Genomic DNA, 24,136 nt, shown 5'->3' with positions numbered 1-24,136 from the left:
CTCTAGTCCACTCTTTGAGGACCGACTCTCTCTGAATGAGAACTCCTCTTCGTGGACCACAGTGCACAGAGCTGTGGCAGAAGCCTGGGCAGCCTGAGAAGGGACTCAGAGGGGCTCCACAGCCACATTTCCACAGGGGATCTGGGGCAGGCTGCACTGGAGATGGGCCATGTAGCTGGGCTTGGAAAATTGAGCAAGATTTTTCTAGAAAGAGAAGATGGGAAAGACTTTCTCCAGGGAAGGAATGGAATGTGCAAGGCATGGCAGCCTGGGAGAGTCTTGAGTATTCAGGGAAATTGTTAGCAGATTTGTGTGGCCGGAAGTCACAGTGTCTGGAGAGAGAGGAATCTGTTGGAGGCTAAAAGCTCTGTCTTCTCTCTGGTATCCAGCAAGGGCTGAAACGGAACAGATGCGCAATCAGAATTTCTTGCATGAACGCTAGGTTGTTGAACAAATGAAGGAAAGATAGAAGCCTGGAAAGACCTAGGCCCCTTCCTGAATGCTTCACCTTAATTAGTCCCCTGCTGGATACCAATGGAGTTAAAGCCACTAGCACAGCTCTTTGCCCGTTGTCTGCTGACTTAGACCTATCTTAAACAGAAGATGCCTTTTTTCCTTCACTTCCTCTCCTTTTTGCAGTTCTTTCTGCTTATATTCAACACAATCCACCTGTCTTTCTTCACTTAGTTTCTTTGTTTCTCTACCTATCTGGTTTTAATGGAAAAAGACCTAGTTTGGAGTTGGAAGCCTTGGCTTCTGATCCCAGCTTCTGCTGCTTCCTAGCTGGGTAAACTTTAACAGTTTACTCGATCACTTGATGCCTCAATCTCATCATCTATAAAATGGGAATAATTATGCTTATCTCACAGAAATGTTATGTGGCTCAAATGCATGATAGCATTCCTCAAATGTGTTTTCTAAAGATTTTTAATAGGTGTTATTAGAAAGTGAGAGAAACATCCATCCTTAGCCGTATGAGTGAGGGAAAGTTTGGATTGAACAAGATATGTACAATTCTCAAAACTTCAACATGCAAATGTATCTTATGGTGACCAAAGGGAGAAAACGATGGATGGGGAGTACACAATGCAATATTTTTATATCTGGAACTGTTTATTGTCTACCTAATAATCCTTTGCATTTTCTTCTTCGCTATAAGAACCCTTACTTCCTTGTGACATCAGATATGCCCAGCCTGTATGCAGCTGATCGATGGCAGTTCAGGGCTTGGTGCTGTAACTCAGTTAGTTCTACTGATTAGTGCAGATTGCCGGCAGGAGGTGACATTTGAATGGGGCCTTACAGGATGTGTAGGAGCTTCCAGTGAGGCACAGAAGTTGAGGTAGGGAACTTAATGCAGAAGGCACATGGCCTGAAATAGCTCATGATGTCAAGGCTTGTGTGTGAGAGGGGCCCCTGCTTACTCACACCTTCATCCCAGGTTTGAGTAATGCAGCTTTGTGAAAGCAAGGAGTTAGAGGGAAATGACACAAATCATTAGTTTCTTAGTCTCCAGTGACAGCGTTATTTGCTTACAAGATCAGGCCCTGTGACCTCCCTCTGTTGAATTGCGTGCTTCTGGGGAAATGGGACATCCCCCAGGCCAACCTCAAAGCACTCCCTAATCCTCCTGGCCTATATGACACAAAGAGAAGCAGGGAGGAGCAGTTCCTTAACAATGGTCCAGGCATTTTTTGGGCTTGACTCTTCCTCCTGGACGCTCCCAGGTGCCACCCCTGGGAGGTGGGTGTGAGTAGCTCCTAGTGGAATGAGCTCTGAGAGCTCACGCTTGATGTTAGCAGCAGCAGCCACTACTTCCATCACCTTCAGTCCCTGTGCCAAGAATCTGATGGCCTCACAGAAGAATATAAACACAGCAGCATGTGGGAATGACAAGTTCACCCAAGAGACAAGGGCAAATACAAGAGCATAGATACCTATTTCCCTGGGCTGCCGATACCTGGAGCAAGAATGAAAGGTGAACTTCGGTACTCTGCAGCAAACTAGAGGGAGGTTCATTCTGCTTCTGGGGGTTGTACCCTTGGATTCCAATCATCAAAGCTTTTTTTGAGGTATTTGTCCCAGACCACCTGATTTTGGCTCAGGTGTCCTCTGGGCTTAGCTCATACCTCAGGACACATTGTTATTAACACCTGCCCTGTTTTCTGGTCTCTTCACGAGATGTGGCTTCCCTTCAACTGAGAGCCCATGTCTCAGTTTCCCCACTGCCACCTAGAAGAGGTGCCTGATCAATGAAGAAGTGCATTTATAGCATTCAGGCCTGATTGCCTATGTTTAATACCATCGTTGCAGCTCTCCACTTTTCCTTAATATTCAGCATGATTACGATTTGATTTTATTAGTGTCTGGGACTAGCAGTCATGTGGGAAAGACCATTCTTTTGTTAGAGATAATAAATCACGGGTCACCATGCTGTTCTGTATCTGTCATGTTCCACATTGAAGAACTTGGAGCATGGTTGACAAAGATATCTTATATATATGGTTCCAAATTGGAGCTCACTGAATCCTTAGGCCAGGAAGGAGCATTCGTTCCCAGCTTGCAGACAAGGCACCTGAGACTTAGGGAGGCTGGCGCTCATGGGAGAGCTGGGATTCAACTCCTGTGGCTTGGTTCAGTGGAATTTCTATTCCCATTTGCTGCCTCACCCAAGTCAAGAGTGGTTAGTGCATATTTATCCATCTAATAATAATGGTGACCAATTCCTAATTTTCTCTCTTGGTAGCATTCTTTAACAGGCAAAGAAGCTGCTTTATAGAAAAACACCAGCAGAAAAACTATCACAATCCTTGAAACTAAAAAGGAAGTGATTATTATAAAAATGGTGGCAACATGGTCAGGCTTTCTTTTATTTCCTCAGTAACTCTGGATTCCTAACTGGGTATATATCTTTCTCCCAAAGTCTTCCCCTCTTAGGTAGTACTATGGACAGCCTTGGAATCTCAGCCAGAGGGGGATACAGTATAAAAACAAAATCCACAAGTATTTCCTTCTTGAAATTCATGCAGTTGGGAGGAGGGAAAGATCAAACACTTGAGTAAACATGGCAGAAGGCAAACAGCTATAACATATTATAATTCTGGGATTTTTTCGTGTTCGTCAGATTCCTCATTTCATGCTCATGCTTGTTAGTGAACATTGTTGCCTCTGAAGGTCCTGATCACATGATGAAACCAATCTGACCACCCAGCATGATTTTTTTTTTTTTTTTATCTTGGATTCAAGAAATGAAACAAGCTCTGTCTCTGAGCTCCTTGCCAATTTCTACAAGGGCTTTGTGGTGACAGATCTTTAAGCAGCAGTTGGCAAACGGTTTTCTGTTTTCACACCCCTCGAGGACCAGCATTTGCCTTCATCCTAAGGATCCTAATGAGAAGCTTTAGAGATGTCCTCTGATGCTATTTTCTGGGTGAAACAAGGGTTTCTTTCTCAGAAAGAAACATAGAGCTGGTAAGTGGCACGGTGGGAATTAGAACACCTTGATCCATCTGGCTCTGAACACTTGATGCTCTCTACAGTGCAATGAGCTGGCCTGTTGGCAAAGTTATTGTGAGAACTGACTCAAGCCCACAGCCCATAGCCTCAGTTCTCCCTAGTGAACTTCCAGAGAGTCAGGCAGCCCCATGATGGGGTGTGTGGGAATAAAGGGAGATAGCAGAACACCCCATCTGTAGAAGTGTGCAAGATTGATGGCATGTGGTGGCTGGGCTGGCCAGTTACCAAAGCTTCTCTCAACCCTTAGGTCCCTCCCCTGGGTTCCAAGAGATAAAGGATTCCCTCCCAGATTGCTTTGGGTCTCGGGGCTATTTTCCTGCTCCTTCCACTGCAAACCAATCCAAGAAATCATGTGGTTTTTGGATCAAAGCTGCTGGAGGCCTCCTGAAGCACTCTGTGCTGACCTGCTGCTGATCCCTTGAGCTCCTGGGGAGGTCTGGGGAGTATCTTTGTGGTGGGGCTGAGACCATTCATCCACAGGAGGCTGCCTGAAGGGAGAGAAACCCAAGAAGGCTTCTCTCTCCTCTCCTTAAAGGCAAGCCAGTCTTAAGAGTAGAAATGACCTCAACTTGTGTCACGCTTTTGAGCTTTTTCTAAGCAGCTGCTAGGACTCTAGCCTGAGAAGGAAATGGAAGGACTCGAAGCAGCTTCCATGGATTTTCTTAGAAAGTGCACTAAGGAAGGTTTCTTTCTTAGAAGGGTTTCTTTCTTAGAAAGAATTGTCTTGAATGATCAAGAAAAGTCAGACATGAACCCTTGCTGCCACCACCCCTTCCCATCCCCCAACCCCCAACCCCCAACCCCTTCCCATCCCTTGTCAGACCACCTGAGGAGGAAAGAAGGGTCATAAAGAACCCTCTGCCTCACCAGAAGCAGAAGGCCACAGAGCAGAGCCATCAGTCCAGTGAGTCTCCAGTATGCCTGCTGCCAGAAAGGGCAGGAGTCACCAGCTATTCAGGTATTGCTTTACGTGGAGACAGGGCTGGAGCAAAAGCTCTTAACTTCTCCCCTTCCCCAAGCTCTGCATGCACCTAGGAGGTTATTTGAGGAAGATGGGCCAGACCTGGGGCAAAGCAACTGGGAAAACATTGTGGATGGGGGAAATTGAGGCTTAAAGCTAAGACATTTATCACTCCGTGATCTTGGTCTTGGAGAGGTTCCCAGTAGGAACTCAGCACATGGGCAAAAAGCCCCTTAGAGATGCCCACTGACTTTTCTGTTAATTCAGTTCTAAAAGGTCTTTTTAGAAATGAGGAGAATGACCAGGTGTCAGACTGGTGTGAGGTGATAGAGGTTTCCTTCTGATATTTTTCACAGGAACCCCAAATTCAATTCCAGTTATAATTGATAATGTGATCTGCATTCTTAGCTATGCTAGGCTAGGTCACTGTCTGGCTGTAGGGCTGTATTATAAAATACAGTAACACCTCTTCCATCCTTGGCCACTATGGCTGTTTTCTCCTGGATGCAAATTTCAGGAGGACCTGGACAAAGAAGAACATGGTCAGAGCAGAGGACACAGGATGTTCAGTCTGTAGAAAAGAAGACTTGGGCCTGGGAGCATGACCCCTGTTTGCAAATATCAGCAGAGCTACAGATGGCAGGAGGATGTAGGATGGTGTATTAGTTCATTTTCACTCTGTTAATAAAGACATAGCAAAGACTAGGCAATTTACGAAAGAGGTTTAACGGACTTACAATTCCACGTGGCTGGGGAGGCCTCACAATCATGGCAGAAGGCAAGAGGCAACAAGTCACATCTTACATGGATAGCAGCAGGCAAAGAGAAATCTTGTGCAGGGAAACTCCTGTTTTTTTAAAAACCATCAAATCTTGTGAGACTTACTATCACTAGAACAGCCAGGGAAAGACCCACCCCCATAATTCAATTACCTCCCACTGGGTTCCTCCCATAATGTTGGAATTGTGGGAGTTACAATTCAAGGTGAGATTTTTGAGGAGAGGGCAACACAACCAAACCATATCAGATGGCTATGTTTGGGACATCAAGGGGTATTATCTTGGGAGTTCACTGTCATGTTCCCAGTGCTTAGCACAGTTGTGGGTCCAGAACAGGTTCTCAGTTCAGGTTTGTTGGTCAGTTCTCTTCATGGGGACAGTTTCAGGAATTGGCTGGGTTAATACTTGTCAAGCATTTGGAATAAGCACAGAGTGAGTTCTCAGTTAAGCTTCATGTGGAGGGGACTGGCACCAAAGCCACTGCTGCTCTATATGCCTCGAACTCTCTGCTGCTTTGGGCTCTCCTTTACCCAAATGCTACCTTCCTAATCAAAGACCTTGTCACATCCCAGCCACAGAGGGCCGCAGTTATCCACACTCCCTCACTCTTCACCCTCTGCTTTATTATTATTATTATTATTATTTTTTTTTTTTGAGAAAGGGTTTCACTCTCATTCAGGCTGGAGTACAGTGGTGCAATCATGACTCATTGCAGCCTTGACCTCCCAGGCTCAAGTGATCCTCCCATCTCAGCCTCCCAAGTTGCTGGGACCACAGGCCCACCAACTAATTTTTAATTTTTTTGTAGAGATGGGGTTTTCCTGTGTTGCCCAGGCTGATCTTGAACTCTTGAGCTCTAGTAATCCTCCTGCCTCAGCCTCTTAAAATCCTGGGATTACAGATGTGAGCCACCAAGCCTGGCCTAGTATTATATTTTAATTGTTGGGGAAACCCAGAAAGGTCAAGTGACTAAGTCTTAAACTAGTTTGTGGCAAACCAGAATTACTGTCTAGGACTCCTGACTCCCAATCTGTTGCTCTTTTAGTGAACCCAACATCAAAAAGTTAAGAAAGGAATGGGATACACCCATACATAGAGCAAAAGAGTGTAACTTGAATTTCACTCCTACCTCCCACTAACACTCAGAACTCTTGCAATCAGTAATTCATTCCAACAGCTCTGATTTGTCCAAGTGCAGTTCAACATGTATTAATAGTGGCAAGCAGACAGAGTCTGGAGTCTCTATGGGAGAAGCACTTCTTTAGAAGTTCTGCATGAGTGAACGGCAGCCCACGTTCCTCCTGGATGGTGCCGGAATTACGAATTACATTCATTCAGTCCCACATCCCTGTCTCTGCCTCCCAAAGGGTAGAACAAGTGCAGGCTGGGGTTGTGAGATCCACGTGTCTGATAGAGGGAAGATGGTCAGTGGCTCCCTGGAGGGCATGCTGCGGAGGGCTGGCTTGCCTGCTGGAATTCCCAAATAAAAACAAACAAAAAGATCTATCATCACATTGGTGCAGAGTTGGTGCTTCTCCAGAGCCGGGTTTCCTGGCGCCTGTTTCCTCCTGCTATAGCACACAGCATTTCCACAAGAGAGAAATCTAAATGTCAAGAGAAGGTATATGGATAAGCTTGGGAAATGATTTTGACAGTTGAAGTGGCCACCTAGTAGCTAACCTTAACCTACCTTCGCAGTCTCACCTTTCATGACTCTTCTTCATGCACCCTGCATGCCAGCCAAATCAAACTGCCTATCCCATCTGCGACTCCAGCCTCCCTGCTCAGGAGCTCAGACAGGCCTCTCTCCCTGGAATAGCGCCCTGAATAACTGACCTCTTCATCTCCACGTAGCATGATCCTAGCTGGCCTTTAAGATGTGTCTCAGATGCTGCCTCCTGATACCCTCCCTGATCTCTGAGAGTGATGCTTCTTCATTAGGCCCCTCAAAGCCCTGTCTTATTATCTGTTCAACACAAACTTATTGAGTTCCTCCCATGAACCAGGTACTATTCTAGGTATTTAGGGTTCCTCAATGAGCAAACAAAGATCCCTGACTTTGGAGAGTTTGCATTCTGGTATCTCCCTTAATTCACTGCTACGGCTGGACATGTCTTGTCCTCGTGTGAGACATTATTATGCCACTCAGGGTCAGATTGTTGTCATGTCTGACACTTTTATGTATGTCTTCCGTGGTTTCTTATCACTCTTGGGATAAGGACATCAGTGCTGAGCGTTTTCTACCATATCTTCCATGAATCCAAACTCCCTTCACATCATTTCCTCCTTGCATTCTCTAGTCCAGCTTTCTTTTGGTCTCTTCTACTCACTATGCCTCTGCCCATGTCTTCCTTCTGCACGAAATAGCCTCTTCTCTCCAGTCAGTCACTTTCAAATCTCAGCTTGAGCATTAATTCCTGCAGGAGAGCTCACTTGACCTCCTTGGCTAAGTTAAATGCCTCAACATTTTCATGACATTATGGCTGCTATATCATTTATCTCAGTGGCCAGTTGACATGTATCTGTGGGTATTTCACCAACATGTCTCTGTTCATCCAAATGGTAAGTAACTTGAGGGCAGAGATGGTGACGATTTTTGTTTATTACTGGCAGCCACAGCATGTAGTAGGAATCAGTAAGTTGTCGTTGAATGAATGAATAAATGGATGAATGAATATCCATGTTCTATCTTAGATGGCCAGATTATCCATGATAGGCTTGGCTTCAACATTCTTTTCCTGCCTGTACAATTTTGGTTGTCAGACCTTCTGTCCTAATTCGAATTTCAGGAAGTACAGCTACCCTGACTATAGCAAGGTTCTGTGCACATAGAAGATGCTTAATCTATTGCTGTGACTGCTAATTAAACACATGAATCCAGTGTTTGGTAGAGGGGTGGTGCTGGAGTGAGTATATTAGAGATGCTGGAGTGACATATTAGAGGAATTTTTTTTCCAACCAAAACTGACAGTGGTGTCTCCTCAGGTAAAGGTGTATGCATTTCAGAAGGGCTAGTCAAAGGTGGCTGAGGCCTGCTGGAGGTCTATCTATACTATATCAGCAAGTGATAAGGCAGATCTTCCCAAAATTGTTACTCAAAGCAGACAACATTTTATCTAAAGACCTTGCCATCAGTGTAGAAGGCTATTGAAATGGAACACAAAGTTTTCAGAGGGCGAAAAAAATAACTGAATAACTCTTCCTATTTGTCCTCTTTAAAAAAGCATTGGTCAATACCTCAAGTTTACTAAATGAAGAAAAACAGCTGCTGTTTACAAAACTTACCCACATATATCAGGTTATTTTATTATTATAATTGCTTACAAGAATGGCATTATTATTCCCTTCGTATATAGAAGAGGAAAATGAGAATGGTAGTCTGAAGGATATATGGCTATGGTATTAGCCAGGATTGGCTAGGTTATGCTGTAGTAACAAGAACTCTAAAATCTCTGTGCAACAAAGATTGATTTCTTCTCGCCCATGCCATTTGTCCACTGCAAGTTTGCTAAGGGACTCTGCACCATACCTGTTTACTTGGGAACCAGGTGGATGAGGCAGCTACTATATCAAATGTTGCTGGTCATTGCAGCTGAGTGAGGGTGAGAGCTCTGGAGGATCTCACACTAGCAATTTAATGCCCTTGCCTGGAAGTGATTACAGGCCACACCGGCTTGTAACTCTTTGGTCGGAACAAGTCCCATGACCCTACCCAGCCACAAGGGGGCCAGGAAGTGAAATGCTACCAAGTGAGTTTCAGTGTAAAAGTCCAACGTGTAATTTTGTCCAGCTAGATAAAAGCTTCGGTGTTCACTCAGAATCAGAATGTTTATCCTCAAAGAGGGTTTTTGGTTGTTATAATGGTGATGTTTGTTGGAGACTCCAAGCCCTTCATTGGCTCTTGGCATCCCTATGCCTAGGGCCATGAACATTGCTGTTCTGCCTTTTATCTAAATCAATCACAGCAGTATTCTGGCTTCATATAGTCATACTCCTAAAACTCAACCTCCAGATCACTCCATATGCAGCCAGAGTGATCTTTATAAAACACAAAGATGGCTGTAGTTAAAGCTGTTTAACCATTTTCTGTTTTTCAAAAAATAAAATACAAAAAGGATGCTTCATGATCTTGTTCTGCCCCTATCTTCTGTCATCTATCTTAACCCTGATTTTGCTGGTAATTTGCTTATTTGCTCTGAGATCCTCTCTTGGCCCTTTTTTTGCCCTGCTTTCTATTATAGAGAACTACATTTTTCAGGCTTCTTTGCTGTTTGGTTTCTTGGTTGGTTTGGTTAATAAGAGGACAAGAAACTGGCAGAAGACTGGAAGGCAGGATGCGGTAATAGTCCAGGGTATTTCTATCCTCATCTTTGCTCTGGTTTCATCCCTCCATCATCAGTTTCATCCTTCCAAGACTCTGGTTGCACAGGGCTACCGTGGTTCCAGTGTCTTCCTTCTGATCTGGTCGCTGTGCTCCATTCAGCATTCGGTGTGTTAGAAGGTTCCTGCTGTTATTAATCTATGAGCAACTCACCACCCTTGCATGGTTTCTCAGCGATGTGTATAAATAATTTCCTGTGTTAAATTCCTTCTGTTTGAATACCTAGATTGGTTTCTGTTTTCTGACTCTAAACACTATTGAACTCTAATTAGTATAATATGTAGTATATATTATACTATATAGTATGTAGTATAATATGAATTATAATTATGTATACTATATATTATATATAATGTATTAATACATCAATTATATTAATATACAATATATAACAATATATTAATTACATAATATGTACAATATATAAATCATATATAATATATACTATATATTATGTATATTATATAATAATTATACTATAGTATACCAGATACAATATAGTATATAGTATAATACATACTATACAGTATAAATATATAATGAAAACTCTAATAGTTTTTATTATACATTTGGTAGGTTTATCTACATGGACACAGATTAAACTACCATTACTTTGAACATTCTAGCTCTGATATTTTAACTAGAATGGACCCATATATTGCTGCAGAAAGCATGTAAAAGACCCACTCAAACAGTGCCTCCTCTGCCCCCTGCCTCTCCAACATGATATTACCACTTACAACCTCCTGGCTCTTAGATCCCCTGCCCCCATATTTTGCCTTCTGATACCATTCTCAGATTCTACTTAATTTCGTGGATAGTTTGGATCTCTCAATCTGCCTTCTGGAATCTCAGTTTGCAGATTTTAGTAAACCCACAGCTCTAAGATCTTAGATCTACAATTTAAGGTGATGCTTCCACAACTTTGACCTCCCAGGAGCCATCCAGCCTCACATTAGAAGGGAAGAACCAGACCCTCAAACATATAAGACTGTTTCATATCTTTATACCTTTCCACATGCTGTTCCTTTCACCTGTGATCCTCTTCTTCCTTCTCTACCTGGTATGCTTCTCCTCATTCTTCAACACTTAGATCAAGCTTCACATTTTCTTAGAAATCTTCCCTGAGTTTGGCTGAAGATGGTTCAGATTGATGTTTCAAAGGCCATAGGACTCTCTTGAAGTTGATGGTTTACTTGACTGTATTCACCAGTAGACGTTGTGATTTTTAGAGGAACTGTACCTTTGTTGTTACCTCATTCTCTGTGCCATTCATGGAGCCTGATGCCAAATAAGTGCTAAGAATGGAGAGTGACAAAAACATGGTTGAGAGGTTAGCCTGGGAAAAAGCTGAAGTAAAGAATGACCAGCTGTCCATTCCACCTACTCAAATATAGCACTGTGGTTTCAAACTGTGTCTAATTGGAGAAATTGGACCCTGTGACGCATGTCATGTTGATTTACCTGCAAAATGTATTTCAGAGTAGTGGAATCATATTAAGTTATTGATCAAGGTGTTTAAGATTCTGACGAAAACCTACCAAGTACAACAGCTTTTTCATCCAGACTAATTCCCACAAAGCTTCTTCCTCCTGGCAATAGTAGATCAACAAAACTAACCACATCCCAAGACCATTTGGTCTAAATAAATTTGAGTAAAATCTAGCCTGTCAGTTTTTCCAAGAATTAGTTGTATCTTTTTTATTGCTTTTGGATAGCTGGATAAATTGTTGTTTTTCTTTTCTGTCATAGCTCTTGACTTTGACAAGTCATTGTTTATGATTTGGAAGGTCTCATTGGTAATGTACCTGTGGAATGCTTAATTATGAAAATTTAAAATATGAGCTTTCAGTGCATGGGGAGCAGTGATTGTTTTATGATTTTTTTTTGTCATGACATCCATTAGCATCACATCCAAGATGGAGCCATTCTTAGAAAAACAGTGGACACCTGTCCCTCAAGACTCTCTCCATAACTGGTATAGTCATTTCAAGTTTAGAGGACTATGTGTGATTTAAGTGCCTGCTACAGATATGGTGGAGCTAGACATTCCCATATGTATAGGCACATCCAGAATATGAATGTGTTTAGAGAACCAGGCCTTCACTGGATGCTTGAACATCCAACTCTTGGAGTCAGAGTCCAAATCTCTTTCCTGATTTGTTTTTGTTCAAAGATTGATCATTGAAGAAGCAGTTTTGCTTTATTGCTGGCCAGATAGACTTTGACTAAGGGTCTAGTAGGCTGAGGATGCCTACAGGAAGAAATTATTTTAAATGGAAGTGAATTTTACCAGGGTAATATTTTTGGTGTATGGTACTATGCGATCCTGGGCAAGTTGTTCAAGTTCTCTGAGCCTTGGTCTCTTCATTTGTTAAAAAGAAAAGGATAATGTATACCCTACAGGGAGTGGCAGGATTAAAGGAGATAGTGTTTGTAAAGTGTCTGGCCATGATGGTTGTCATTAAGGATCAGGTCCTTTTGTCACTCTTCTCCAGTGTTTGAGGTAGAAGAAACTGATTTAGCAATTCTTCTCTTTCCTGCAACTCCAACACACACGAAGCTATTCATGAAAGGGATAGGAGAGCCCATCTATATCAACACCAATACCTACTATGTCAGTCTAGAGGGGGTGCTATGTTTTGTCTCTCCAAAGACTGACATGTGTTAGTTAAGACTCCATATACTGACATTTAGATAATTAAAATGTTGGCTTGAATTGGGAAACTTTTAAAAATAATTTTATTCTGTTTCCATTTATTATTGGCATTGTGATTCTGATTTCCACTCAAGTCCAAAATTAGAGATTTTATGGTACTAGTATAAAGACTCTTTTGAATATATTTCTGGTTAGCCAAACCAAAGAGTACAGGGACTATCCCAAGGACTGTTTTCCCTCATGGTATTGTAAGGTGGATTTATGTAAGTGATATCCATCCAAATTTCTATTTGGCTCTTTTCAGTTGTTCCAACATATCATGGCTCTGGTCATTCCTAAAAAATATTTTTTTTTTCTGGAATTTGTTTCTATCAATATAAATTGAAAACTAAAACTGAAATGAAAACAAAAAGAAAATAAATTCTAGAAATATCTAAAAATGCCTGAATATTTCTTGCTTCAAATAGCAGGGAAAAAAAATAAGGTTATTTCTTTTTCTGCTCAGCTTCAATCTAAACATATCACTTTCATGTCAGAAGGATTTAGACATTTGTGCCTGAAACACTTATGACAATATTTTTCCAAAAAACTGGTCATGCCCTTTCCTTTAAAGGAATAAAAATCCAAATAGCAAAGTATATATCAAAACCAAAATGCAGTAATTTAAATAAGCATCTTAACAATGAACATGGACCATATCTGATTTAACCACAGAATGTTTGCCATCAGCGTACATCAAAACTGTTAGATGAACAAGCCATAAGTAACGTTAGCTTTCCTCTAGTCTTTCAACATAATGCTGTATTTATTCAGATACTGTTAGTTTGCCATCCCAATTGCCTTGATTGCAATCCCAATTGCTTTGATTCTGACAGAACTATAAACACTGTCGGATAAAAATCTCTAAGCAAATAACATACTTTGGGTGAATCCAAATTATTCTAGGCATGAAGAATGAGGAATAAAACTGGCAACTCGGTTTTTTTCTTTATTTTCTCTCTCCTTCCCTCCCTCTCTCAGTTCCTTCTTTCCTTCCTGTCTCTTTTCTTTTTTGATTTCTCTCTCTCTCTCTCTCTCTCTCTCTCTTTTTTTTTTGAGACGGAGTCTCACTCTGTTGCCCAGGCTGGAGTGTAGTGGCACAATCTCAGCTCACTGCAACCTCTGCATCCCAGGTTCAAGCAACTGTCCTGCCTCAGCCTCCCAAACAGCTGGGATTACAGGCGCATGCCACCATGCCTGGCTAATTTTTTGTATTTTCAGTAGAGATGGGTTTTTGCCATGTTGGCCAGGCTGGTTTTGAACTCCTGACCTTGTGATCCTCCCAACGTACTGGGATTACAGGCATGAGCCACCATGCCGGCTTTCCTTAGGTGTTTGATCCCAGACAGCTACATCACATTTCCGAGAAAATATTTCTCACTCAGTCACTCACTCACTGATGGTACTGGTTTCTCAACCGTGATATTTTTATTAACTTCAGATTGTCATGGAAACGATCCAAAACTTGGAAATAGGCAAATGAGAATGCTGTATATTCCATCAATGCAGTGCTGGGCTTGGCCTTCCGTTGACAGGGCTTTTCTACAGCTAGGTAGGAACTGGTCGTAGCATCTCACTAGTTCCCTAATTAATTAGCTGCATAAAGTGCGGTAATTTTACATTTGTTAGAGTCTGAAAATTATAGCTGAACGGTGTGTGATGTTTTGTTTATCTTTTAAAGGAAACTTTGCTTTGTATTTATTAATATTGGTGTAGTTAATAAATTCAGTCACATCTTATGAATTACCAGGCAACATTGGCTAATCTTAAGGAGCCAAGGTGATCTCTATAAAAGTCCTCCATACATTGTCTGAATTCTGGTACGTGCTCTACCAATATGTTGTTGTTGTTGTTATAATTGCAAATGGAAGGATGAGAGGAAAGGCAGGGCAGCTCATGGGCCACTTACTATCTTGGGCCAGAGGATGGAGGTAGGAAGGAAGTGCCAGGGGAGCGTAGATAAGGAGGCCTAAATACATTCCTTGTATATTCAATTGTGTGTCAGCATACATTTAAGGGAATAAAAAAACAAGGAACAAATAGTTTTGATTATGAAAATACATAGATGCATTTGAGAATCCTTTGAAAGAAATTGATATTGGAGTATGTTTGAGGACAAAATAATCACATCACATTAAAAAATTAAATACCACTTGTCTTAAAAAAGTTCTTAAAAGTTTCCCAATCAAATTTAAAGAGAGATCACTTTAGTTCCCTAATATTAGCCATATTTTAAAGAAAACATCAATTTCTTGAAGAGATAGATAGAACATCACATACTGTTCAGGTATAATTTTTACACTCTAAGAAATGTAAAATGAACACATGTCAAGGACCTTATTCAACTAATTAATTAATTAAGGAGCTAGTAAGATGCTATGACCAGTCTAGAGAGTATTTGAGAAGCCAGGCACATACCAACGCTTTAATAGATTTCTGTTAGATACAAAAGTGGTCAACATCCAACACATCATAACTCTCATTCCTTGGGGCTGTCTTTACCACCAAACAGCAGGTTTTCTTTGCCTGTCTACCAGACAAAAATGTACAAGTGATCTTTGGTCCCTAACGAGCTGTAGAAAAGCCTCATCAATAAAAGGCCGAGCCCAGCACTGCATGATGGAATATGTAGCATCCTCATTGGCTGGTTTCCAAGTTTTGGATCTTTTTTTTGAGACAGGATTATAGCACTGTCTCAGGATTATAGCACAGACTGTCACCAGACTGGAGTACAGTGCTATAATCTTGGCTCACTGTAATCTCTGCTTCCTGAGTTTAAGCGATTCTCCTGCCTCAGCCTCCCTAGTAGCTGGGATTACAGGCGTGTGCCACCACACACAGCTAACTTTTGTATTTTTAGTAGAGATGGGGTTTCACCGTGTTAGCCAAGATGGTCTCAATCTCCTGATCTCATGATCCACCCACCTTGGCCTCCCAAAGTGCTGGGATTACAGGCATGAACCACTGCACCCAGCTGGATCAATTTTTATGACAAGCTGAAGTTAGTGAAAATATCACAGCCAAGGAACCAGTGCCATCAATGAGTGAGTAAGTGAGAATTTTTTTCAGAAGCCAGTTCTGCTAAGAGGCTCTTCTCTACCAGAATTACCAAGGACAGTGTTGAAAATGGAAGTTCCTAGCCCCAGTCTGAGACTGAGTCTGGGCCTTTATATTGTGGGTCTAGGAATGCAGGAATGTATGGGTGTGTGTGTGTGTGTGTGTATGTGTGAGTGTGTGTGTGTGAGTGTGTGTGTGCGCGTGCTTTGTGAACTTTAACATGTTCTCAAGGGATGTGACACTGAGGCTGGGAACCATTGGTAGAGAGATCATTGTAGAGATCAGGGAGCTGAGATCTGCATCAGGCCAGGACCTTTGCTGATTTTGCAATTGTCTCATGCTGCCAGACAGCACTGTGAGCTTTCAGAGCCATATGATCCTTGCACATCTCTGTGGAGAGGGAGTGAGCTGCAGTCTTACCCTGGGGGACCACGTTAACCTGGTGTAAACTTAAACCTTCTCACTTTTTTCAAGCTACTTTATATGTGTTTGTCTGCCCTCCAAGGAAATCTTCCACTCTGGGAGTGAAAGCCACCAATGGGTTGGGTATAAACTTCCTGGAAGATGAATTGGCTTCCAGAAAGCCAATTTGCAGATCAAAAATCTTAAAACTAAAATATTCCTTTAAACTCTTACTCCATTTTTTTTTTGCAATCTGATTTAACAAAAACCAGTCGCTTTTGTTAAAAATTGTGCACCCTGACTTTTTTACAAAATTATTCTTGGCAGTGCTTTTATAATTTTTTAAAAAGAAGGAATTTAAATGTCCAGTAATATGGGAATAATTCAATCTTAGCTGCTTAGCATCAATAGGACACAGTCATTGTAATATTTAAAAATAACTGTTAATGATGTGAAAAGATGACTATTGCGTGCTCACTTTGTTCCAGGTATTTCTTGTCTATATTTTTCAAATTTTTATGATGAACATTTATTAACTTTATGATCATAAAATTGCCGTTTTATCTTTTCCTTCCTCTTTCTGCAAAGAAATTTAACCAAATCTTGAGAGTTAACAAGGTGATAGTGAATGATATTTTAATAAGAGATTGATTCTGTTAAGAAATTAAGTATTCTTGGCCATGCTTGGTAGCTCATGCCTATAATCCCAGAATTTTGGGAGGCCTAGGTGGGTGGATCACTTCAGTCCAGGAGTTCAAGACCAGCCTGACCAACATGGCAAAACCCTCTCTACTAAAAATGCAAAAAGTAACCAGGTATCCACATGGAATCCCAGTTACTCGGGAGGCTGAAGCACAAGAATTGCTTGAATCCAGGAGGTGGAAGTTGCAGTGAGCCGAGATTGCAACACTGCACTCCAACCTGGGTGACAGAGCAAGATTCTGTCTTAAAAAAAAATTAAGCATCCTCTGTTTATAAGATCATCAGGCAATATACTGAATGCAAATGGTCTGGCCTCTCCCTGGCACTACTTTAGCAGATCCAATTACTATATTCATTTTAGAGCCAGAAACTTATTTTTCATAAGTTTCCAATCTCCTTTCCCTAATCTGTCTAAATCAACAATGCTTTATTTTATTTTTTTACTTGCATATAACAACATATGTACAAAAAGTCAGTCAACTCATTGGCTGGAGAGAATTGTTGCTACACTCAGAATCTGTCTGGGCTTTTAATTCTAATTCTAATTCTAATTCTAATTCTAATTCTAATTCTAATGTGTGAGCTACATCTTCTCACAAATAATGAAGAATTTGTGCTTATGACCCCTACTCAATGCTACAGACTAGGGTTGTAGTTTTTCCAGGGGAGTTTGATGGAGAGAGGCAAGGGAGTGATTATGAAATAGATCACGGAAACCCACCTGTTAAGAGGAAAGTGAAGACATGTTGAAGGTGATGAAAAGTAACACATGTGTGGACCCAGTGAATTGGAGCCCATAATTGGGCCAAATAATTATTGGCATGGGCCTGGTAGAAGATGTAAGCTGGCAAGAGAGGAGGTGAGCATCCTAGGGTGGGATGGTCAAAAAAGAAATTTCAGAGTAGAGCAGGACAGGTTAGTAAGGCCCAAGGTGAAGCTAAGAATGTAAGTGAGAGGCCAGAGCCACGAGTAGATAATCCACATGGATGATGACATCACCAAGACAAATGATAAGACAAGTGCCAAGAGGAGAAGTCATCAAATTCCAAACTCTTTGGTAAATGAGGAAAACAGTGGGTGGGTTTGGTGGCATGGCTTTTAATGGAGCTGAGTGTGTTATTGTTTGGAGAAAGTAGGAAGTGGGAGAAGAATTGATGTGGAAACAGCAAGATCAAAGAGAATGTTCCACATGAGACAGGTTACAGTCCCTAACTCTAGAGACCAAACTTGGAGACTTAAAAGGCTGGCAGTCTTTCTCCTTAGCTCTCATTCATGCTTTCAACAAAAGACTTCCCACCCAACTTAGTTTACAGCTTGACATTGTGTACATGTCTCTGCATCTGTGTCTCCTTCTGGATTGTAATTTCTTCTGTGGGCAGGGCATGCCAGTGCCTGGCTCGCACAAATGCTTGGTGAGTTTCAGGCAAAGAACTTGTTTGATTGACATGCGATTAGAGAGCTTTCAGGATTTTGTTTTTTCTCATAGAACTGAACAAAATCTCTATGAAGAGCTTGCCATCAGAACCTCAGATGGACTCATCAGATACCTCCGAGCTTGGAATTCTTTATGTGGGCCTCTTCATGTCCTCAACAGTTTATTTTCCTAAAACAACTTCTCTCATACATCTCCCTCCATCATCTGGTCTCTGGTATCCTTCAGTGTGAGTGCAGGCTCCCCACTCTGCACCAGCACACCCTCGGCGTATGCACCTTTGTGGGTCTTCTGAAATGTACATTCATGTTAATGTGCAACAGGCCTCCCTAGGATGGAATCCGAGTTATAGTCCTGCCTCTGTCAGGACCCAGCTGTGAGATCTATAAAAACTTGTTAGCACACAAAGAAATTAAGGATAGAAAAGGTTGAATAATTGGCCCAAGATCATATAACTTAACAAGTATTGAAACCCAGGTTTATGGGATTATAGAACCTGGGCTTTCTCCATTGCCCCCCAGATACTTCTCAATTGTTTTCTATCAGATTGAGAAGAACATTTGCCTCTTAATTCTAATGGAGAATCTAAGTGTAGACCTACATTCTTCATTTCCATTTTCAACTCAAATAGAACCTGAATAAGAATGACAGCAGCAAATAAACTCCTGTGCATCAGGAACCTGCACATCTTCCTGTTACTAGAACATGATTTTAAATTACATGACCAGCTGTTTCATCCTGGGTCAGCCCCCAGCATTATTTCCGTCATAAACAATGGTCCAAATGCTCAGGGTCTGGGAGGAAACACCTTTCCTGCATGGCTTGGTCTTGTGATGATGGCAATTAGGATAACTGTGACTTCACTGCAATCATGAGTTAGGCAACCCGCAGGTCACAAATAGGGCAGAGGTGACCTGCCTAGCGTCAGCCATTTTTCATAAACTACTCCTCTGTAGAAATGAGGGGTTTTCAAGTAATAAACGTATACTGTGTATCATGAGGCTGCCCAATGGAGCAGAAGACAAGGAAGCTCCTTTAAAGTAGAAAGGGCATGAGTATTGAAATCAAAAGACGTGAATTAGAATCTCGGCCTTGAAAATTTCTGCCTGTGGATCCTTGAGGGGATCACCTTATCACTCTTAGCCTGTGAGTTTTCATCCATAAAACATGGTTGTGATATCCCTTTCACAGGCCAACAGTGAAAACTGAATGGAAGTGCCAACATAGAGGCTTCATAAATACTACTTTGTATGAAGCATTTTTTAGAGACTGAAGATCTTAATATTTGTTTCAGAAGTGGTGTCATGCATGAAGTATTTTGAATTATGATTTCCCTCTAGATGCAACATTTTTATTAAAGCAAGGACTGACATGCCTAGTTCAATGAAGCTGTTTTTCCTCATATTTTACATGTTTCTGTGGGGTTCTAGATGTTGAGTTTGGTTTTATCAACAAATAAAAGGATGTTTCTAACATGGTTCTGTGTATCTTAGAAGGCAACAACAGGCCTTTGGTGAAAGTTAGTGTTCTTAAGAAATCAGAAAATAACTTACATTGTTTTCTTACTATTACTCATACCAATAATAACAGTCCTTCACAAAGCATAAAAAGGACTTTTGGGTCCATTATCTTCTTAGAACTAAAATTTCAACACTCTTGTGAGGTATGAAGATGAGAGTTTGACATTGACCTTAACCTTGACCTGATATTTGAGAATATCAGCCTCTAATTAAATGTATTTGTCCTTCTACAAATTCATTTAAAAATATAGTTCTTGGCCAACTTTGTTGACAAAATGGATCACATTTATTATCTTCATTATAATGCTCTACTTCTTGCAAATTTTCAGCTTGTCTTCTACGTATCTATAAATCTCATCCGTCAACTCCGGATAATAGTGTTTATGTTGCCTGGAGTGGGCGGCGTGTTTAGATGTAGAACTAACAAGTGTCCTTTCATCCTCTGCAATGCCCTGAATAACTGGAGATAACAGTATCTTGGGGCCTGTGAGACCCAAAGGTGAATCCTTGTTTTGTGGATGGGGAAATACAACAAAAAGAAAACAAACTGCAGAGTTCACCTGAGCCAAGCAGTGCTGCATCCTGTTTATCATTTGCAGAGTGCTGGTGTTATTCTGACCATATCATCCCTTTGAGTGTGCTGCTTCAGTACTGCTGTGCCCATCACAATTCCGGCTATAAGCGTAGAACTTATCAGTGTAACCCCATGTCCTAGGGCCCAGCTGTCTGTTTATTGCTGGTGACATGTATTCAGGGGATGCAAAAGAGCCACCAGGTTAGAGGTTGGCCAGCTGGGAAGGGGACGAGGGCATTGGTCATTTATAGTTTTAAGTCATCAGTTTCATAGAGTCTCAATGTTAGAGAGCAGGGTTTAAGTGCCATGAAGACCAATCAGTCCTTATTTACTTATTTTAACCTCAAAATATACAAACAATATATATTCACTTCTTAAAATTAGAAAACACATACAAGCAAAATGAAAACAACAATAAGTATCATTTCACCACTCAGGGATAAATGTAGTTAGCAATTGGGTGCATAGCTACCTAGAGTCTTTTCTGCAAATAAGATCATACTATACATTACTGCTTGTTCACTATATTCTCACTATTTTCCTATATAAATAAATATATACCTATGTCATAATGTTTATAGTATTCCATGGCGTGGGTTTACCATACTTTTGGTAACGAATCATCTATTGTTGGATTTTATCTTGTTTTTATTTTTTTCACCATTTAAGTAATGCTAAATAAACATCTCTGTGCATTCATCTTTTCACATCCAACTGATGTTCAAAAACTTCCAGTACTGGGAAACAGCCCATTGCCATTACCAAACCTATGGCAGTTCTTACTAGGTTACGGCTTCTAGAAATGGGACCTGTAAGTGACTCTGCATGATATGAAGGGATCTCTGTTGCATGGTTTCTGTCAAAATGTCAAAATGTGTTCTTGTGGTTCTTCTGTTCTATTCATATTCTTTTAAGTCACCAACCACATGCTTCCAGTTATGGCTTCCCCCACTGGATTCTTGTTGCTCAGTCCTCCAGGCTGCAGGATCACATGATGCCAACAATATCACACAATATCAGAAGTCTTACACCAGTCTCGAAATGACCTCTTATCATCTTTTTCCCAATCAAATATTTTATCGTGGATTATTAGTGATTATGTCCTTGTAAGTGAAAATGAAAAGCAATTAAAAACCTGAATTATAAGCCCAAACTTAATTATGTAAGGAAAGGGCCTGTGAGAGGTAAAACTCCTAGGAGATGACAGGCAGAAGAGAGTCTCTGAGAGTTCACAAGATGCCTTGCATGAAAATTTAGAGGACACATTCTTAAATGAGGAAGAGGAAATGTAAGGAATCCTTGAGTTGGCCTATCTGGCTGGGGTGTAATATAGATTAAGATTCTGGACATCCAGTAGGAATGTAGTCAAGGCAGTATAATGCACTGTATTTTCTGCATCCAACCTCATTCTGGCCAACTTCCAGCTTGCAGGGGGTCAGTCAGCAGACCCTCTTCTGTGGAGCAAAACAAGTGAGGCACTGAGCAGGAACTTCACCAATTAGCATATAATCTAGAAAACCAAGTATAGGGACAATCTGACAAAGGCCCTCCTGATTACCTGATGGTCTTTAACCTCAGTTTTTTTTTCATCCTTTTACTTGGAGTCTTAAAATGCAGCAACATTTGCAATTTAATGGCAATTTAAATTCTGTTATGGTTTGGCTGTATCCACATCCAAATCTCATCTTGAACTCTAGCTTCCATAATCTTCACGTGTCATGGGAGGGACCTGGTGGGAGGTAATTGAATCCTGGGTTCCCCCCATGCCACTGTTCTTGTGATAGTGAGGTCTCAGGAGATCTGATGGTTTTATAAGGAGGTTTTCTCCCCTTTGCTCTACACTTCTCCTTGTTGCCACTGTGGGAAGAAAGATGTATTTGCTTCCTCTTCCACCGTGATTGTAAGTTTCCCGGGGCGTCCCCAACCATGCTGAACTGTGAGTCAGTTAGACCTCTTTCCTTTGTAGATTACCTATTCTTAAGTGTGTCTTTGTTAGGAGCATGAGAACAGACTAAAACCCCGTCCAACAGATTTTTAAAAAATTTTGGAAAACTCCAGCGCTAGTCGAACAGGTTTTGCATTCTACTATGGGTTAAAACACACATACACACACACACACACGCACACACACACACGATGTAATAGATAAATCACACATATTGCAGAGCACACTCAGTTCAAAAATGGGGGTAGAGTTTCCTTTGATGCTGCCCGCTTTTAAGCTCTTGCTGGTTGAAAGCATACAACACCTAGAGTATGTAAACACACACACACAGCACTTTTAGACAATCATGTGCACATTTATTTTAAGAAAATATTTCAGTGCCAAAATAGTTTTATTAAATGGATGCTATTTACGAAGAACATAAAATGGGCTGATGTATATTATGTTAAAGCTCTCTCCTTTGGCCAATTGGTTTTAATTAGAGCTCTTTTAGGGCTACTCAGAATATGTCTTCATATATTTTGATCGTCAGAGATGGGAGATGGTCCCTGGGTTTTCTCTTGTGCCCAGGTAATTGGCGAGTTTTAGTTTGAGTGAATATGGTATTTTGAGCATCATGTGTATTTCTGTCCATTCTGGTTTTGAGAAAGCTCTGAGGTAATCTAATGGTGAGTGGGGTTTGAGGTACTGTGGAAAGGGAAATGAAGAAAGCAAATATTAAAAGGGAAATGTCCCAGACTGGGATGCCATGTCAGCTCTCTTTTCTTTTCATCTTCTTCTGAAGTTGTCCAAAGAAGAGGAGAAACCCAAAGAAACTGCCATTTGCTGTCACGCCTGGGCAGCCCAGCTCGCCACTGCATGATGATTTCTGGTATGTTAGGAAGCCAACAAGCCAAATTCAACAACTGGAAAGAGAGACTGAGAATTAAAGATGACAGGATCCAGAAATAGCACCTCCGGGTCCAATCTTCATTTTACAGATCAAAAATCCAAGACCTACAGAGTGGGCAGAATGTACCTGAGACCTCAGTAAGAACAGAGCAGAACTGAGATGAGAACCCAGTTGCCCTCTTTTCCAGGTTGATGTCCCTCCCAGGGTAACATCTTTGGGAACAGTGTGACATCTAAAAGTTCAGATTAGCAGCAGCATTCCATGCCCAGTGTCTTCCAAAAATCATCTTAAATAAGAAACAGCTTAGGTAATTGCATAGTAGATGCATGGCTCATTAAAATCTCATTATCCTAAAAACAGCTGTACATATTTTTTCGGTTTAAATTTATGGTTTGGTTACTGATCTGGCAGGCAGCAAGATGTATGGTGGTTTTGATAGGTTGTTAAATACCTCTTTCTACCACCTCTTGAAGAGAATTTTCTACTATTCCTTTGGAATGTTTTTGTCATTTGTTGCAAAAATCACAGAATCTCAAGCAAACTTTCCTGATCCCATAAAATCTTGAGTAACAATGCTCTCATATTTCTATAAGACCCAGTTTACTAGAGATTTTGATGTCTCTAACATTATGCCCTGGGAAGTGGGTCTTATGATAGCTGGTTCAGGGCTGTGGAAACTGAGGCTCAGGAAGGGAATTCAGTGTTTTGGACATTTGTGCAGATTGTCTGCAAGTCAAATTTCAGCAGGTGGCTCCCATCACCCCACATACTACATTGCCATTTGAGTCCCCCACTGGGGACCCATCCAAAAATGCATCCAGTCCTCCTTTCACTTTCCTTGAGTTTAGCAAGCCTAACCATTTAAACTTTCCATGCTCTTGACATTAGTGGTTCAGATGAGCTAAATGCACAGGTCATTGTCTGCCCTGATCACCCTTATTTCACATTTTCATAAAAGATATGCAATTAATTAACCTGGGCCGTGGCATTTTCTGGTATCAGCTGTTTGAATAGTTTGTTTTCTGTTATTTGTATTTTCCCTCTTAGTGTTCGAATTGAACCTTTCTCCCATGTTGATCCCATTTTATAACACTTTATTATTATTCTGTCATTAAAAAATAACACCAGGCTTGAATCTGTTTTTGAGATTGGTATTTGAGGTTTGAAGACATGTTTTTTGTTTACCAGTTCCTCCTCTCTGCAGAGTTGTGACACTGGCTAAGTCTAGTCCTCACTTCGGGCTTCGGTTTTTTCATCTGTAATATTAGGATGTTGGA

This window comes from Callithrix jacchus, chromosome 1, assembly GCF_049354715.1.
Source record: "Callithrix jacchus isolate 240 chromosome 1, calJac240_pri, whole genome shotgun sequence".
Lineage (NCBI taxonomy): Eukaryota > Metazoa > Chordata > Mammalia > Primates > Cebidae > Callithrix > Callithrix jacchus.
Note: the sequence above shows the minus strand (reverse complement) of the source record.